This window comes from Musca autumnalis, unplaced genomic scaffold (assembly GCF_047663935.1).
Source record: "Musca autumnalis isolate F117 unplaced genomic scaffold, ASM4766393v1 scaffold_3, whole genome shotgun sequence".
Classification (NCBI taxonomy): domain Eukaryota; kingdom Metazoa; phylum Arthropoda; class Insecta; order Diptera; family Muscidae; genus Musca; species Musca autumnalis.
In genome coordinates this window covers 256511980-256531417 of record NW_027411866.1, presented here as the reverse complement: position 1 = coordinate 256531417, position 19438 = coordinate 256511980, and positions in this window count along the sequence as shown.

Sequence of the window (19438 nt, the reverse complement as noted above, 5' to 3'; positions counted from 1 at the left end):
TCTGCTTAGTCAACGCTATACCACATTTGTCATTGCTTAGGATCAAATACCACAACACTAAAATCTCATAAGACCAATCGATTATAACCTTCCATAAGGCGGCTAATGTTGGTTCCATAACCTGGAGAACACATATATATCGGGGTGTATAAGCTAATCTACCTTATACCACACCTGACTGATATCCACATACATTTAATGTACGGGTCATTAGATCCAGGTTCAAGAGAGATAGGTCTATAGTGACAGACTGCTGCAGTTGTTGTTGAGCTTGGTTTCTTACATGCCCCGACCATGATATTCTTCCGACTCATGAAAACACAATTTCCTTCATTTTACCTCGGAGTCCATACAATTAAATTGTAAAAATGTTGTAGTCCAGTCAAAATACACATGCGTATATTCAGGGTCAAAGGTCATTTTATGGAGGCATTAGTAATTTTTTTTATTTTTCTCAAAAACTGACCTATCAGGAATCAACTAAAGTAAGTTGTAGGCTTAAAAAGTTGTCTACAAGAAAGATATTTATGACTTTTCAATAGGAGTCATCATTCGAGAGATATCGTTATATAAGTGTCAAATTACACATGAGTAAGCCGCGTAGGATCATCATAAAGCGGAACGGTTAAATTAACGACGACATGTGTTAGGTATTTCAATAAGCTTTCAAACGGTACCCACAGTAATCGGTTCAGTAGAACCGGGACTAATCCGGTTTTAAATTTGGCCTTTCGGGTCAAATAACCAGCGTAGCGGATCCGCCACCCATGAAATTATTATTCTTTTCCGTAATCAGCGCAACAAACCCTACCTTTTGACAAAAATTCCCGTTGTACTTTCTATTACACATTTGGGTTAAATTGGCTATTTTTGCATAAAATGACTCTAACATGGAATAACTTTACAAACCTGGCTCCGATTTTGTTGGAATTTTTTTAAATGATAAGTATACACGGTGCGCCTTAACTAATTTTAAATGGAAGCTGCTTACACTTGGGAAGTTTTTGCAGATTCTGAAACTACAATGCTCATAGATGAGAAATATCAAGAAAGAAAAAAAGTAACCGGAGGGATTTTCAAATAAATCGCGATTTAAGTTCACATTTTTAGGGGTTCTTTAGATTGTCACGATTTTGCTTGGAAACCGCGAGCTCTATGTAAATGGGTCTAAAGAAAATGTTGTAGCTGTAAAAATTCTCCACAAGATTGACCATTATGATAATTTCGTAGGTTTTACCGTTTTTGAGATATAGAAGTTCAAATTGAGACAATGCACTGGCTGTATCGCCTCCTTACAAAACAATGTCATGCTCAGTGCGCCTTAACCAACTTTTGATGAAAACCGATTACTCATGGGAAGATTTCGCGGATTCTGAAACAGCAATGTTCATAGATAAGAAAAACAAAAAAACAGAAAAAATCGCCGGAGGGATTTTTAAACAAATCGCTATCAAAATTCACAATTTTATAGTTTTTTAGGTTTTCACGATTTTGCTTGGAAACCGCAAGTCGTATCGAAATAAGTCTTAGAAAATGTTGTAGCTGTAAAAATTCTCTACAAGACTGACCCTTAGGTTTATTCGCAGGTTTTACCATTTTTGAGATATAGAGGTTCAGTTCAAATGTTTAGGTTTTTATCTTAAGTCTTCAAGATTTTGCCTGGAAACCGCAAGTCATATCAAAATGGGACTAAAGAAAATGTTGAAGCTGTGAATTCTCTACAAGATTAAATGATTTATATTTTCCTAGGTTTTACCGGTTTCATGATATACAAGTTTAATTTGGGAAATTTCAGTAATGACATTGTTTTAAAAGGAGGCGATACAGTCAGTGCATTGTCTCAATTTGAACTTCTATATCTCAAAAACGGTAAAACATACGAAATTATCATAAAGGTCAATCTTGTGGAGAATTTTCACAGCTACAACATTTTCTTTAGGCCCATTTACATAGGGCACGCGGTTTCCAAGCAAAAATGTGAAAACCTAAAGAACCCCTAAAAATATGAACTTAAATCGCGATTTATTTGAAAATCTCTTCGGCGATTTTTTTGTTTCTTGATGTTTCTCAACTATGAGCATTGTAGTTTCAGAATCTGCATAACTTCCCAGGTGTAAGCACATTCCATTTAAATTTGGTTAAGGCACACCGTGTATAATTTCGCTCTTCAAGGAAAAGGCCAAGCTTCTAGAGAAATTTTCAGTCTACAACATTTGCTCTAGTCACTTTTTGATTAGACCCACTGTTTTCAAGGAAAAAATCCGAAAAATTAAAAAAAATCCTAAATTTTGACTTTGGCCCCGAATAACGGGTTTTGCGGGTTTTTGATCTAATGACAAACCTTAGCTCTCCACAAAAATTCAGACTTGTGGGAATTTGTGTACCTTCCACCACCATTCTAGATCGATATAGCCATGTCCATCCGTCTGTAACTCTGTGGAAATTACTCTAGCTTCCGAACGGATTGAAATTTTGGTAAAATTTTACCACCGAATTGGTTGTAATTTGGTATTTTGTGTCTCCAGAGGCTACAAAATATTTCTACCAAAGTTTGTTTATATAGATCCACGTTTTGGTGTAGCCCCCTTATAGCGCCCCATATATAGTACGCGTCATTATAAAATATTTTGAATTAATTAACACTATTTGACCACAGAATCGGTTGTAACTTGGTTTTTTTTGTTTCCAGAGGCTTAGAAACATTTCTACCGTAAAATGTTTACATAGGTCCACGTTTTGATATAGCCCCTGTAGGACGATATCTCCCGATCTTCGGTATTTTAAAGGTTTTAGCTTCATTATCATACCGACGTGGCTGAAATTTGGTATGTAGTCTTCTTTGGGGGTATAAAACTTTCCCCCAGAAATTGATAGGTACTGGTCCACGCCTTCATATAGCCCCCATAGAACGGTTCCTCCCGATTTTCTGTATTTTGAAGGTTGTGGACACACTAATCCACTGAAATGGCTGAAATTTGGTATTTGGTCTTCATTTGAGATACTAAACTAAACGTTCCATATGAAATTTGTTGGTATAGATCCATGCCTTTATATGTCCCCTTTAGGGCTATACCTACCGATTTTCGGTGTTTTGAAGTATGTGGCCTCAATATTCCTCAAAAATGGCTATTTGGTATTTAGTCTGCGTTGGGGGTATAAAACTTTCCCCCAGGAACTTGTGGGTACAGGATACGCCTTAGTATAGCCCCCATAGAACGGTAATTCCCTATTTTCGGTATTTGTGGCTTCAATATTCCACCGAAATGGGTGAAATGTGGTATTTGGTCTTCATTTGGGGTATTAAGCGCATATGAAATGTGTCGGTATAGTTCCACGTCTTCATATAACCCACATAGAACGGTACCCCCTGATTTTCGGTATTTCGAAGGTTGTGACCTCAATATCCCACCGAAATTACCGAAATGTTAAGGGTATACAACTTTCCAGTTGAAATTTGTCGGTATAGGTCCACGCCTTCCCAATTTTGGGTATTTTTGAAGGTTTCAGCTATATTATCCTACCAAAATGGCTGAAATTTGACATTTCGTCCTTCTTTGGGATGCAAAACTTTCACCCAGAACGGTTAATCGCAATTTCCGGTATTTTGAAGGCTTAAGCCTCATTATAACACCGAAATGGTCTTCGTTGAGGATATACAACTTTCCACCTAAAATTGGTCTGCATAGGTCAACGTCTTCATATAGCTCCCATAGAACGGTACCACCCGATTTTTGGTACATTATTCCATCGAAGTGGCGGAAATTTGGTATTTAGCCTTTTTCTGGGCTACAAAAATTTCCCTCAGAAATTTGTCGGTATATGTCCACGTTTTGATGTACCCCCATAGAACGGTATATCCAAACTTTTAGTATATTGAAGGTTTTAGCCTCATTATAACACCGAAATGGCTGCAAGTTGCTACTTAATCTTCGTTGAGGGTATACAACTTTACACCTGAAATTTGTACGTATAGGTCCATGTCTTCATATAGCCCCCATAGAACGGCACCTCCCCATGTTCGGTATTTTGAAGGTTACTGCTCAATATCTCATCGAAACGACTAACATTTGGTAGTTAGTCTTCGTTCCCCACCGAGATAGCTGATATTTGATATTAAGTTTTAGATAGAGTTATGAAACATTCCAGCCGAAATGTGCCGGTATAGGTCGACGTCCTCAAATACCTCCTCAATATACCACCCATATGACTGAAATTTAGTATTTAAATTGCCATGGGTGTATCAAATATTGCAGAAGAGAATTATCAGTAGAAGCCATTTTCTTCAAATAACCCCCATAGAAGCGTACTTCCCGATTGCCGGCATTTTGAAGATTATGTCATCAACATCGAAACGGATGATATTTAATATTTACACTTTTAATTTAATACCTTACACTTGAAATTTTCCGGTATTGTTCCATGTTTTTATATAGCCCCCATAGAAAGGTCCCTCCCAATGTTCGATATTTTGAAAGTTTTAACCCAATTATTCAACTGAAAAACTGAAATTTGGTATATGGTCTTCGCTGGAATTACGAAACTTTATTCCAAAAATGTATCGGGACAGGTCAATGTTTTATACAGCCTAAATAGAACGGTGCTCCCAATGGTGTTAACTCTCCAAATCCAGACTATCCAGATTAAGGTCTCGTCGGTATTGCCCACTTTTATGTATTTCGCTCATTTCGGAAAATTGTAAATATTGGTCCATGTTGTTTTGAAGGGAGTATTATCAGTTGAGATACATGTACTACTCCTGTAATAAAACGAAATATTATTGTTCCTATTTACTTCAATACTGTTCGTGGTGGAGGGTGTACAAAGTTCGACCCAGCCGAACTTAACGCTTTTCTTACTTGTTGATATTTCAATGTCTATTTTGACGGTTACACATTGAAAAGAATTAATTTTTTTGTGGGTATTATATTAAGAACCTGTCTTTATAATTACTCTTTTGTTGGTCTTAACGTTTTTTGAAAAACTTAATATTTAATATACCAAACAAAAATAAAATCAATACTTTTGGCAATAGAATAGAATCAGATACCTGCATCAATAAGAAACTTTTACTTTTGTACATTTTTAGTTGCCGCTTTGTTTGGAATATTTTTATTAATTAATAATTTATATATACATTTAACTGATAACAATACATATGACCCGTTATTGTTATCCCCATTAAAAGAATTTGCCAATATTATGCAAATGTACAAACAATGTGTGCGTATTTATTTGACCTGGGTCAAACGTGTGCGACGTCTTATAAGTCAAGGTTTTTGCGAAGAGCGTATCATTCTAACAGATCACTTTGAAGACTTCGGATTTTTTCTCAGCATGAAATTATAATCATGAGGATGAAAATTTCCTTTATTATTTTAGTTTTGTCAATAGTATTGACGATTCACTCAACGGGTAAGATTATGTTGTTATTTATTGTTTGCATTATTATTTTCAAAATTTATTTTTTTCAAATGTAGGTGCCAGACGATTAAGACCTTATCACAATAGATATCAAATGCTTCGACATGAAGGACGACAATTACGTAATGATCCTAGTTCATCCCGTTCAACTGATGATGATCTAAATTTACGATCACCATCATCGTCACCAACTTCAAGAGCGTAGTAACAAGTATTAGCTTCATGCAGGTTCTGAAACAGAGCAAATATCATCAATGCCAATAATAGTAATATTATAAGCGGAAGACAAAATAAACGTGAAGGCATAGTTACAAATTTGAGTTGGATCCGAAATTTTTAATTATTTTGAAGTTTTTGTCGCAAAAGAGTTCAACAATTAGTGCAGTTGTCATGTTTGCCCTGTTGCTTTTATGTCAACGTGTAACGCAAAATACAATATTAACGTTAATCCCGTCCTGGGCTTTAAGGATGTTTGATAATTAATAAAAAATTTAAAAATTAAGACTACTTTTAATTTTACTGACCACGCACTAATAATAACTTTGTCAGTTCTGATACCCATAGCATACACCAACATAAATAATGTATACGATCACAATCTCATGGAAGCGGATTGATCCGAAACAATAGTGTCTCGGCCAGCGGCTGCCAACCGAGCATCAAACATACATTTATTTGATCCACTTTATCCTTTTTTTGAAAATCGAATATGAAAGAATTGGCAACATTTCCCATATACTATATGTGTACACTCCTTCGGGTATCTCCCACAAACATTTTCGGAACAGTGCAGTTTAAGAGATGCTGTTTGAGTTTTGTTGTAACAACTTGTATTCGCTGCCCCCATTACGGCGGTACTAGATTTTCAAGGGCAAATCCATACTTTCTGAGAAAATATTCCGAAAGCTGTAAAACCAAGTAAAAAAGTATCAGTCGACTTTGCCGACAGAGATATACGCTCAGCCTATGTGAATTGAAACTTTCATCTACGGATAGATCGAATGTATTTAGAGTCTTTACAGAATTTTGTGACCGTTTTTGGACATTTGAACTTGCCAACAAAAATGTGGATTAGGATTAAAGTTCAAATGTGTTGGGGAGGAGTTACTTGAATGAATGGTGCCGACATAGTCCATAATGGAAGTGGATGTTATTTTGGGAGTCATATTTTTTCTATAGATATCGCGCCTACTAGTCATTTCAGTTGGCCATCGTATAACTTGTAGACCAGGACACCATGGATTTGTCCACGGAAAACATAACGTCGCTGTAAACTGGACCACAACGAAAAGCATCGTATGCATTTCCAAAGGTTCTTCTAACAGACCCTAAACTGCACTTAGATAAAAAGTTGAACTTTTGTGAGAAAGGTACCCTAAAGAGACAACCCGATATAGGTAATTTTAGAAGTAAAACTAAATTTGGAGAAAATGTTAGGAGATCTTGGTTGCCCCGTTCAAGAGATATCGTGCATACCATTTTAGTGACATTTTTTAAATATTGGGGGAAAGTACCGAAAGTTGTGGACAGGTATTGCATATTTTCGAACTGAAACTAAGTTTGCACAAAATATGATGAAGGCCAAATTGTGTGCCAAATCGACAGCCACTACAAATGGTACAATAGAGTTTTGTACACTTTTCGGGTTGTTTTCTCAAGAAGTATGGACTTGCCCATGAAAAAACTTTTACCGTCGCAATCAAAGGGATTCGAGAGCAGGTCTCAAAGTGAACTTATCCGAAATTTTGTGTGGGAGGTACTCGAAGGAGTGGACAAATATAGTCCATATTCGAACCTGATTTGTATCTGGTATATAAAGTATGGACAAAATCGGTCACTCCCTTCATGAGTTATCGTGCGCACAATTTTCCCGAACATTTTCAACTTTTGTGGGGGAAGTACCTGATGGAGTGGACCGATATGGCTTATCTTCGAACTTAAGTTAAGTTTGGACAAAATATTACGAAGGCTAAATTTTGGACAGAATCGGTTGATCCGTTCATGAGTTATCGCGCGCTCCAGCCAGACAGACAGATGGACGGACATGGCTAAATCAACCCCAAATTGTCTGAACATACTTGGGGTCTAAAACCATTATTTCGATGAGGAACATTTTGCCCGTATGAAAGTGTATACACCACCGTTAGCATAAAAGCTGAGAGTATAAAATATATGGCACCACTTGTAGTGGCAAAAGCGCACCGATCAGCCGATTCGGTCCAAAATTTGGCCTTCTTAACATTTTGTCCAAACTTAGTTTAAGTTCGAAGATGGGAAAGTACAACATATGTTTAAGTGCAGTTTAAGGCCTGTTCGATGATCTTTTGGAAATTTTTACCGAAGGTACTCCTGTGGTTCTGTTTAAGCGATATTATGACCTATCGGTCATAGAATAACTAGTAATTCGGTGCGACACGCCCTTTTTAAAATAACAGGTTAGTAGGGGTTTTTGTAAGTAGTTACGACTACCAAAAAAATACTATAAAACCCCATTATTTACTAAGGACTTTTTTGCTGGGTTGTTCTACTATAACTACAAAATGATGACCACATTGAAAATCATTAGAAATGTTTGAAATTCAGAGTAAAATACGACATTATTCCGAAATCCTTCAGAAATCTTTACGAAGATTCGAAGAAAAAATTGTATTTCCGAATTTCCAAAGGATTTCCTTACAATTTCGTTTCGAAATCGATCCAATTTCGCTCTGACTTCATACAACATTCGTTATGATATCGTCACGATTTCGGATCCGATATCGGACTTAGCGTCCGAAATTTGTTCATGCCGTATTAATGTTCAACATTCAGTGTAGCTGTTATTCTCGCCATGTTGCTTTTTCTGCCAACGGGTAACGGAAGTCCAAACATAATAGTCCGGTCAAAATAGACATGCGTATAAGGGGGATATAGCAAAAATTCACACAAAGCTGAATTTTGGTCAACCATTAGAAGCAACGTCCTAAAAGTCCCCATCGATCCCATGTGTGCAAAAGAAGTTATTCGGGGTCAAAGGTTATTTTTGGAGGCATTATTCTTTTTTTTAATTTTTCTCAAAAATGGTTAGACTTAGCAAAAGCCGGCTAAAGTAAAAGTTGTAGATTCAATAATTGTCTACAAGAGTGGTCTTTATGATTCTTAAAAAAGACTTACCATTTTCGAGATATCGCGATATAAGATCAAATAAAAAATTAGCCGCGTAAGTACATTGTGAGGCGAACCGTTTAAAGTAACGACACTATGTGTTAGATACTTCCGTAAGCTTTCAACGATATCCACTTTGCAGTAATCGGTTCAGTAGAACCGGGTCTAACCCGGTTTTTAAATTTGGCCTTTCTGGTCGAATAACCGAAGAACCGGATCCGCAACCGTTGAAAATTATACATTTCCGTAATCAGCGAAACAATCCCAACCTTCGGACAAAACTTGAAAAAAAAAATCGGAGAGTTTTCGTTGGGGTCGTTCCCGTTGGGCGATTATACATGTGGGTTAAATGGGCTATTTTTGCATAAAGTGACTCTAACATTGAATAACTCTACTAAACACGCTCCGATTTTGTTGGAATTTTTTTAAGAAGCTAGCTATAATTTCGCTCTTCAAGAAAATATATATTTTTTGGGGGACAGGCCCGATTACTTCGCTTATTTTAGCCGGTTCGTCTAAATATGTGCATATTTCCCTTATAAGTGCATAAAAATCATGTGTTTCTTAGAACAGCTATATCTCAAGAATGGTTCCTTCTAGAAAAAATATTATAAAGATCAAACTTGTAGATAATTTTTCTGTCTACAATATTTACTTTAGTCACACTTTGATTAGATCAACCGTTTTCAAAAAATAAATCCGAAAACCTAAAAACCCTTAAAATTTGACCTTTGACCCCGAATAATTTTTTTGCACACATGGGATCGATGGGGACTTTTAGGGCATTGCTTCTAATGGCAAACCCTAGCTCTCCACCAAAATTCAGCTCTGTGGGAATTTATGCTATTTCAATGTCTATTTTGACCGGACTATAAACGATAATTTTGTCTTCGGCATTATGGAAGTAAATGCCGGGGTACACAAGCTGCCTTGCTTGCCTGCTTCATTTGTGACATAACAGAAATAAAAGAATAAAAAATGCCAGGCCAATTTCGAGCTAGTTTGTCCTTTTCTTTTTTATTATTTTATCAGAAGCAAGATAGACAAGCAGACAAGGCTGCTTATGTACCCAGGCTTTAAGTTTGATAACTGTGTACTCCGCTTTGATAATTAATATATGTAACACCTAAAAATTTAAGACAACTCTTTCATTTCACTGACCACAAAACGATGATAACTTAATCAACTCAGATACGCAAAGAATACACCAGCATAAATAGTGTGTATAATCCACTTTATTACCTAATACATATGTTCCATTTTATGTGACAAGTATTTTTATTTTTATTCTGCCTTGTGTCAAAGTCAATGTCAAACAAGCATTCTTTGCACGTATCTTACGACGCCAGTTGGCAAACACATGCTAATGAATGCTACACATTTTGTGACATTTGTCCTATTAATTACCTTAACTACCTGTTTCAAAAATTATGTTGTGTTTTATATTTCACAAAAGATGTAAAACATGGGATTAGGTTGCAGACTTTGTTCGCAAAGTATGTCTAAGCTTTTTGTCTGTATACCTGTAAAATTAGGTATATTGAAGATTGGAGCGACCCAGAAAACGAAAAGTTTGTTTTTTTTAAATCACAAGCCGTGCCCCCGGCCGATCTTTATTTCCATAGTACTTTGTATGGGGGCCTATAACACTGCTCAACAAAATTGAAAAAGTTGAATGTTTCAGACGAAGTTGCAGTTGTTTCTAGATGAAATCGGCGAGTTATTTTCAAATCCGGTCCCGGTTTTTCTCCATCAGCTCTTGTTTTTGAGATATAGCTCCAAATCGGTTTTTACGAGTTTAACCCAGACTTTCGTTATTTTCGGATACAAACAAATATTTTTTTGTGGGTTTTTCGACATTAATATATTAAGGAGATGCTGTACGCTCGATACAAATCGTTTTTGAAATAGTTATGGTGAGCATATATCAAAAAAATATAGAAAATATACGACGGACCTTGTAAAAATTGCTTATTTTGAGTACTTTAAGCGGTAACTACGTCATCGGGGGAAGTCATAGGAAATGCATAATTCCTGCAATAAAATTGCAACCGTATCCGCAATAAAATCAGCGAAATTGTAAACTCAGGGAGTCGAAAAAAACATCATGTTCACGGCGAAACAAAACTCGACACCACCTGAAGCCTGCAACGTTGTGACGGAGGAGGAGGACTCGTCTCCCTAATATATCAGCCTATCCAGTAAAGACCTATATCTCTTGAGCTGGACTCTAGTGACTCATGCACATAATGTGTGGGGGTAGCTGTAAAGTGCTGTCGAGGTTGAGCTGATTAATGTGTATAAACCTGCGTTGAATAGCTGTTTTCATAGCCGATTTCACTCCTGTCGTCAGAAGCAAAGATTCTGGAGTCACTACTCCTACCCACGGACATGTGCAGACGCCATCGTTCGTGGAATTCAGAAACAAGAAGTCCAAACCCGTAGAGTGAAGCAGGGAGTTCCCCAAGAAGAGGTGTTGTCTCAGGGGACTGTTTAACCTCTACCTTTCTGAAATTCCACACCCTTGAGAAAGGCATCGAGATATCAATGCGTGCGGATCATTGTACGATCTTTTCGTCGGGCCCTATCGTCGATGACATATGTGGTAGGTTAAATGTCTACATATCGGATATCCGCCACTAAATTCATATTCAAACATGCCGGAATTCATCCCTGAGAACTGCAACAAGGTACCTCCTTATGACACCAGTGGACCGACCATCTTCATGAGGAGACTAAGGTTTTACCGCCTCTATTCGTATTGGGTCCGAATTTATGCAACGATACCCATCACATGTGTGCCACCGTGGTGCAGTGGTATGCACGCCCGCCTTGCACGCAGAAGGTTCGATTCCCCGGCCAGGCAACATCAAACATTTTTCAACGGTGGCAACATACCCCTCAGTAATGTTGGCGACATTTCCTGAGTATTTCAGCCTTGAAAAACTTCTCCACAAGTCGTGTCTTAAGACACGCCGTTCGGACTCGCCGATAAACATTGAGCTAAATATGAATCGGGGTGCACTCATTGATATGAGAGAAGTCTCCCTTGTCCCGTATGGGATGTTGTGGAACAATGTTTTTTTTTTGTTTTACCCAACACATACCCGGCATGTGGTTGCGATCACACGACACGCTACATTTGTTTAGCTGCGCAGCTAACCCCACTCCTCTGTCTCCTGATTCTTTCTAGAAGCAACTAGTCCAGGTTGTAGAATTTTTGAGTCTGGATACAGAGGAACCAGAACCCGATTACTTAAATAATACACGAACGAACATATATGTATGTATGGATCCGAAGCATGGGTACATGCGAAAATAGTTGAGGCAGTATTTGGTGTGATTCACAGATTAATAAACCGATATGCGTCGACGCAGAATACCGGCGAACCACGAATTATTTTGTTGTAACAACTTGTTTTCACCGCCACCCATACCGCGGTACAAGTTTCATCTGGGACAAGTCCATATTTCCTGAGAAAATTGCCTGAAAGATGAAAAAAGTCCTATCACACCATGTGTAGTGGTTGAGCGCAAGGTAACTTTCGAACGGATCTGCCGATTTGGTTCAAAACTTGGCCTTCGCAATATTTTGTCCAAGCATAGTATAAGTTGGAAGATAAGCCATATTGGTCCACTCCTTGAGGTACCTCCCCCACAAAGGTTCAAAAATGTTCGAAAAAATTGTGCGCACGATAACTCTTGAAGGGGGTGACCGATTTGATATAGATCAGGTTCTAGTATGGACTATATATGTTCACTTCTTCGGCTACCTCCCCCACAAAATTTCGCATAAGTTCACTTGCTCTCGAATCACTTTGATTTTTGATAAAACATCTTACATTCGCTGCCTCCATTGCGACGGCAAAAGTTTTTTCAGGGACAAAACCATACTTTTAAAAAAAAAAAAAACAGCTCGAAAAGTGTAAAACCTCCCTATGGCACCATATGTGGTGGCTGGAGAGCGCGATAACTCTCGACCGATTTTATCCAAAATTTGGCCTTCGTCCAAACTTAGTTTCATTTCTCCTAATATTTTGTCCAAATTTAGTTTAAATTCTACAATGATCCATATCGGTCTCTCCTTAGGCTACCCCCACGTTCAACATTTGTGTCTAAGTGCAGCTAAGGCGATATTATGTTTTCCGTAGATAAATCCATGCTTCCTGGCTTACTGATCCATAAGTTATACCATGACCGACTGAAATGACTAGTGGTCGCGATATCTATGGAAAAGATGTGAGTCCCAAAATAAGATTCACTTCCATAATGGACTATGACGGACCATTCCTTCAAGTACCTCCTCCGCAACACATTTGAACTTTAATCCTAATCCACATTTTTGTCGGGAAGTTCAAATGTCTAGAAAGGGCCACAACATTTTGAAAAGACCCTAAATACATTCGATCTGTGTGTAGATGAATGATTCAATTAACATAGGCTGAGGGTATATCTCTGTCGGCAAAGCTGACTGATAATTTTTACTTGTTTTAATAATTTTTTATTTTCAACTTTTTAGTATATAATTTGTTGACCACTGAGAACCACATAACAAAACTATAGCCAATTTAGGCGGCAAATGTAGATACAAATTTTAAAATGGCTGAAATTAGGTTGTACCGTCATATGTGAGCTATACCAAAACCTGGACCTATGTCCACAATTGTTGGCGGGGAAGTTTCTGTGCCATTGGAAACTCCAAATGCCAAGTTACAGGCAAATCGCGCTAAAAAAGGAGGTAAAATCCTTAAAATACCTGAAATCGGCTTTTGGTTTTGGTTTCATATTCATGTATTGTCATCCAAATCTGAAAAGTGTGCAAAGTTTTAGTTAGATTGGTCAACTGCAACTGTGTTAAAAATGAGTTACTAGATTTGAAATTAAAAGACAACAAAGCAAGTTAAATGAACCACTGTAAAAATCACTGCATTTTTAGGCAATACGAAATCTTTGTAGATACATTTATTATTAAAGTTCAACGAACCCACATCTTTCATTTAACTGATTACAAGAATTGCTAATTTGATGAAATTTCAGCCGACACAATTCAATCAGTGTTGCATACGGAACAGGTAACAACAAAATATGATACAACAAATGATATGCGTAATAAACACTAACAAGTCCCTCCCTCTCCCTCTCTCGTATATCCCCTGCGAGAATTCAACATATCAATTAGACAAACATAGGTTATTATTGGGGATTTTCTTTTCACTTATAATGAGGTGTGATATTTTTATTAAATTTTTATTTACTAAACATAAAAATAAAGAGAAAAAAAAACACACCTAGCAACCCACACACATACACATCGCACACTCTTCTAACATTCATAATTTTACATTTTTGTAGATAGCGAGATAACCTTCAACTCGGGACCTCCCAGCACAATGCCATGCCACTGTCATAAATGACATAAAAAATACCTTGGAATATGAACAATATGAACACCACCTTACCCACCTATCTGTGACAAGAAATCTTCAGCACAAACACACACACTCGCAAACACACAAACAGGCATCCTTATGCCAGGCCAAAGACATTTTTGACAGTTGGGACAACTTTAAATGTGAATGACAAGAAAAGTTTTGTGTTCCTTATGCATGGCATAACGAAAACAAAACGATGCTTTTAACGGTTCTCCGGGGAGAAGTTTAGTCTTTTGCTGGCATAGAAATCTGCTGAACGACAACAACAACGGCAAACATTATTTGACTCACACATGTTAGTTGCCCTCTATCTCTCACTTTCACCACCGGTGTCGGCATCTCCTTAAAGACAAAAAAAAAACACCTTTTTGCAGTTGGGTTGAATGACTGAATTTACGCAGGTGAATAAATGGGGTAGGTGCGATGTGAGAACCTCAAACCCAGCATCCCAAAGCGTTGACAGTGTTCTAAGAAAAATTTTGATTTTGTCACTTTTTATGCGGCTACCGACAGGCACAATGTCTTAGATTTCATTATGTGACACCGTGACAATTCTGAGAACAATATGCTTGGATTCATTTTGAAGAAAATGTGTGTTAATATTTTAGGTATTCGATGAAATTTTTTGAAAGTAAAAATGAAGTATTGATTTAAGAAGATAATCAAACAAAATGTTAATAATGTCGGAAAAGATCTTTGCAAATATAAAACAAGTAAGAAAAGCGTTAAGTTCGGCCGGGCCGAACTTTTTATACCCTCCACCACGAACTGTATTGAAGTGAATAGGAACAATTAGTTTTATTTCGTTCATGAAAGTTGTAAACTCTTCCTTTTATTGCAGGAGTAGTACATATATCTCAGCTGATAATACTCCCTTCAAAACAGTTAATATTGGGCGACATTTTTGTTCTTTCCAAAATATGAATCAATATGTAAATTTTTCCGAATTAAGCGAAATACATAAAATTGGGCAAAACCGATATAAAAACATGGAACAATTCCGGACATTTTCAGGTGGGAAGTTTTATACCACCAACAGAGATTAAATATTCCATTTCATCCGTTTCGATGGGATATTGAGGACACAACCTTCAAAATACCGAAAATCAGGAAGTACGCTTCTTTGGGGGTTATTTGAAGAAAATGGCTTATACTGATAATTCTCTTCTGCAATATTTTATATACTCATGGCAGTTTAAATACTAAATTTCAGTCAAATCGGTGGTATATTGAGGCCACAACTTCCAAAATACCGTAAATCGAAAGGTACGGTCATATGGGGGTATTTGAGGACGTCGACCTATACCGGCACATTTCTGCTGGAATGTTTCATACCTCTATCAAAAACTTAATACCAAATATCAGCTATTTTGGGGTTACCCCCCAAAACATGTACGTATACCGACAAATTTCTGAAGGAAATTTGTGTAGTCCAGAAAAAGACTAAATACCAAATTACAGCTACTTCGGTGAAATAATAAGGCTACAAAATTCAAAATACCGAATATCGGGAGGTACCATCCTTTCAATACGTTGACCTTTACCGACAAATTTCTGAGAGAAATTTGTATAGCCCGGAAAAAGACTAAATACCAAATTTCAGCCACTTCGATGGAATAATGAGGCTACAACCTTCAAAATACCGAAAATCGGGCGGTGCCGTTCTATGGGAGGCTAAACCCTTCAAAACACCGAAAATTGGGATGTGCCGTTCCATGGGCTGTACATTAAAGCGTGGACCGATACAGATAAATTTCTGGGAGAAAGTTTTGCATCCCAAAAGAGGACGAAATATAAAATTTCAAGCATTCTGGTAGTATAGTATAGCTAAAACCTTCAAAAATACCCAAATTTGGGAGTTATCGTCATATGGGGACTATATGAGGGCGTGTGACCTATACTGTCAAATTTCATATGGAATATTTTATACCCCAAATGAAGACTAACCACCAAATTTCAGCCGCTTCGGTGGAATATTTACGCCACAACCTTCAAAATACTGAAAATCGGGAGGTACCGTCCTATGGGGGATATATGAGGGCGTGGACATATACCTACAAATTTAATATGGAATGTTTCGTACCCCAAATGAACCACCAAATTTCAGCCATTTCGGTGGAATATTGAGGCCGCAACCTTGAAAATAGCGAAAATCGGTAGGTACCGTCCTAGGGGGGTATATGAAGGGGTGGACCTATACCTACAAATTTCTGGGGGGAAAGTTGTATCCCCCAACGAAGACTAAATACCAAATTTCAGCCATTTCGCTACGATATTGAGGGTAAAACCTTCAAAATACCAAAAATCGGGAGATATTGTCCTATTGGGTCTATAACCTGGACCTATATAAACATTTTATGGTAGAAATATTTCGTAGCCTCTGGAAACACAAAATACAAACATACAACCGATTCTGTGGTCAAATGGGACTAATACATTCAAAATATCTTAAAGTGACGCGTACTATATATGGGGCGTTATATGGGGGCTATACCTAAACGTGGACCTATATAAACATACTTTGGTAGAAATGTTTTTTAACCTCTGGAGACACAAAATACCAAATTACAATCAATTCGGTGGTCAAATGGGATAAATATCTTAAACATTCCTTAAAACGACGGCGCGTCACTTTGTATGGGGGCTATACGAAAACGTGGACCTACATAGCATGCCAAAAGTCATACATACATATAATAGATTTTACCAAAATTTCATCCACCTACTTCAATCCGTTCGGACGCTAGAGTGATTTCCACAGACGGACAGACAGACGGACATGGCTATATCGACGTAGAATTGCACGCTGATCAAGAATATATATAGTTTGTGGGGTCTACAATGATTATTTCGAGTAGTTACAAACGGAATGACAAACTTAATACATATATGGTGGAGCGTATAAAAAGAACTATAATGGATATTTGGGTATCTTAATTTTTTCTCAAGCACACCACTCAATACCTTATCTGACGAAATGTGGCTTTGTTATACTTGGAGACGATTTAGCAAAGTCCGTCTGTCTTTGGTCAAGTCTATACTTCCTAAGATAATGACCTAAAAGACGAATTCGCAAGATAACTATCGAAAAATATAGTTTAGCAGCTCTAAGGTCTCGTCTGGGATCGTTCTAACATTGTTTCCAAAAAGGGCCCTGTTACGACGGCGCATTTTTTTTTTTTGGCAAATCAGTACTTCCTGAGAAATTGGCCCAGAAACTCTAAACATCCTTATATACTCAGAAGTATTGTGTTTGCTTATTGTCTTTAGGTCCGAGGCTGAGAGTACATCTCAGTCGGCATAGCTGACTGATACTTTCTTATTCTTAGTTCCACAAACATCACAGAATGGACAAGTGAGACTTTTGTCATATCAATGAGTGCACCCCGATTCAAATAAGTTCAATGATATGGGACCTACTTTTTATCGCCGAGTCCGAACGGCGTGTCTTAAGATACCACTTGTAGAGAAGTTGTTGATGGCTGCAATACTCAGGAAATATCGCCAAAATTACTAAGGGGTATTTTGCCACCGTTGAAAATATGATATTGTTGTCTGGCCTAGGAATCGAACCCAGGACCTTCGGCGTGCAAGGCGGGTGATACTTTCTTACTTGTTTTTAAACTAATTACATAGTTGAATCAGTGTCTTAATCTTTTTTCCCACTTCTGTGAAGTTTTTTACTAACTCAACTGCCAGACCCGCGTTAGCAGATTCTCTTTCGGCTTTTGTAAAATCTCAGTTACTTCTTTTACTGATCGACCCACGATGTCAATATCGTCGGGATAAATAAGTGTTATGTATTTTAACTTCTGCATCTCGTATAACCTTTTCCATCAGGATATTGAAAAAATCACTCGAAAAGCAATATCCTTGTCTAAAACTTCTTGTGGTACTTAACTACTCGGATAGGGTATTTGCTATTTAACTGAAGGTCGGTATCAGTGTCATCTTACAAAACCGAATGAGTTTGCCTTAATACCAAGTACAGGAAAGGCTTGAAATTCCTTGGGGTTTTCCTTTATTTGTCGCAAATTAAATGTCTGGTCTATACTGGATTTGGCAGGTCTAAAGCCCCATTGATATGGCCCAAAAATTGTTGGTAGCCCATATCCTTTAGTCGTTCGCACAATATCCCAGACACTATCTTATATGCAATAAGGAGCAGGCTAATGTCCCTATTTGAGCACACAAACTTATAACATTTCTTGTGGACTGGGCATAGGATACTAAAGTTCCAGTCGTCGATTTGTGATATCTTCGTCGTCTTCGTTAGCACTGCATACCAACAGATTGGAAAAATGATATGTTCATGATCTGATTACCCTACCTATCTTTTATCCGATTACTTTGTTCTTCTCAACAACAGGATGTGTCTGCACCAAAGTCACCAGTTTGATGTACATATATTCTTTAGTATAATTTTTGAACTTCACCCTAACTAATTCACCATAATCTCGACTTTTTCAATCTCCTGAATTTACCTTTCCCTCATTTTCATGCCGAAAAGACGTTTTCCTTCTTGTCTTTTCCCCACTCACCTGTATACCGCATCCTTCAATTCTGTAGCAACACTACACTCCTGGTCATATCATAGGTCCCTTGGTAAAGGCCTCTTATATCCAAGTATGGATTTTGCGGCTCTTTACCTGTAGTGTGCAATATTTTGCCACCATGCTGATATATTATCGGGAAAAGGAATTCTTTCCTTTAAATTGGGAAAATTGAGCGGAATAGGCTGTGGACATATGTTTTTATTACAGCTTTATGATGTCCAACTACCGTGATGTATCTGTCGGTTTTTTATTTTTTACATTTAATGGGTGTAGCCAGGTGTAATCCTAACAATGTTTGCTCCAAAGTGATTAATTATCAATGTCGAGATGCTTAAATCCGATGCTGCTAGCTTACCATGTTATTTGCTACAGCAAAATCGATCATTCTCTTTCCGTTGTCAGATGTTGCATTGTGGATACTGAATTTCCCGACTGTTCAAAAATATTCTTCTTTCAAAGATTGGCATTAAAGAAAGACGGCGATCATTGTCTTCGGTGATGCTGATGTTGATGAATTTCTCTTTTTCCTGAAGTATATCAATTCTTTTAGTCACCAAGGGTAAATTGTATACAAGATGTTCTAACCTCCGACTAACTACAAATTCGCAAACAAACTCGTCGCGAGGGTCTTTAACTTCAGAAACTAATTGTTCATATTTATGTCAATTTTAATAAATAGTGCTTGCAACAAGTTGCCCCAGATATAACTCCCAAAATATTTATGGGACTAATGCCCACAAATTAACTCGGGCGTAACTCCCAACAAAACACCGAAAAGATTTCGGGTTAAATTCCGCCCGATGGCCGGTCATCTATTTCTTCTTACAATTTTTATATACGGGCAAAATGTGCCTCATCGAAATAATGGTTTTAAACCCCAATTAT